Source organism: Mesitornis unicolor, unplaced genomic scaffold, assembly GCF_000695765.1.
Source record: "Mesitornis unicolor isolate BGI_N332 unplaced genomic scaffold, ASM69576v1 scaffold1531, whole genome shotgun sequence".
Taxonomy (NCBI): domain Eukaryota; kingdom Metazoa; phylum Chordata; class Aves; order Mesitornithiformes; family Mesitornithidae; genus Mesitornis; species Mesitornis unicolor.
Genome location: NW_010161493.1, coordinates 28121 through 29070, shown reverse-complemented (window position 1 = coordinate 29070; position 950 = coordinate 28121).

Sequence of the window (950 nt, the reverse complement as noted above, 5' to 3'; positions counted from 1 at the left end):
CTCCGTCACGAGCGGCAGCCCTGCTGACTCAGCCCGCAGCGCTTTCCAAGCAGAGGCATTTTCCCGGTACCCGCGAGGAGGGGAGCCCCGAACCGAAGTGGCGTCGCTGGCGATAAACGGCTCCAGAGGAACCAGCCCACAGCGACACGGAAACCGTGCGTTTGGGGGAAAGCAGCGCGGTGATCAACGCGCAGAATTAACGCAGTTTGGATGTCGACGCTCGTCTGTCAGTTGCAGCCACCTGAAAGGAGCGCGGCGGTGAAGCACCCAGCCGAGGTTGTGATAAACAGGCGGCGGGCTTCGCAAACACCTCGCGACGCGCCCACGCCGTTGCTGCGCTTCCTTCGGCTCCATCCACCGCGGAGATAACGCCTTTTTGGGCGACCGCAGGGGATCCTGGAGCCTCCAAGAGCAGGGAAAGGAGGAGACCGAATGGCCTGGGGTTTCTCTGCGGATTTGCTCCAAGGAGGGAGAAGAGACCTGGGAAGGTGTCGTGGTTTAGGGCTGGGCCGGCCACTAAATGTCAGCACATCGGGTCTGGACAGCAGCGCTCAAAGCACGCAGTAAAACCCAGCCTGTGCTCCTAAGGCGCATTTGAAGCATGGAGAAATATGGATATTGGTATCCACTCGCATAAAAAGCTGATGGAGGAAGTCCCTGAGACTTTTCCGTGATCAAGCAGCTCTTATTCCCTCTCCCACTCCTTCCCCATGGCCGCTGACTCCATCCTTTTTCCACTCTTCAAAACCAGCAGACAAGCAGAATTCTAGAAAGATCTCTGCTGTGCATTCCTGTCATCTCCACGGCCCTGCGGTCAGGATGTGCCCGTGCCCACGCACCGAGAGCCAGAGCCCTTTCCATCACCCGCAGGACCAAACCGAGCAGACCCCAGAGCGGTGTGGGGATGGTATCACAGCTCAGACGCAGCAAAGGAATGCGGCGATGCTCAC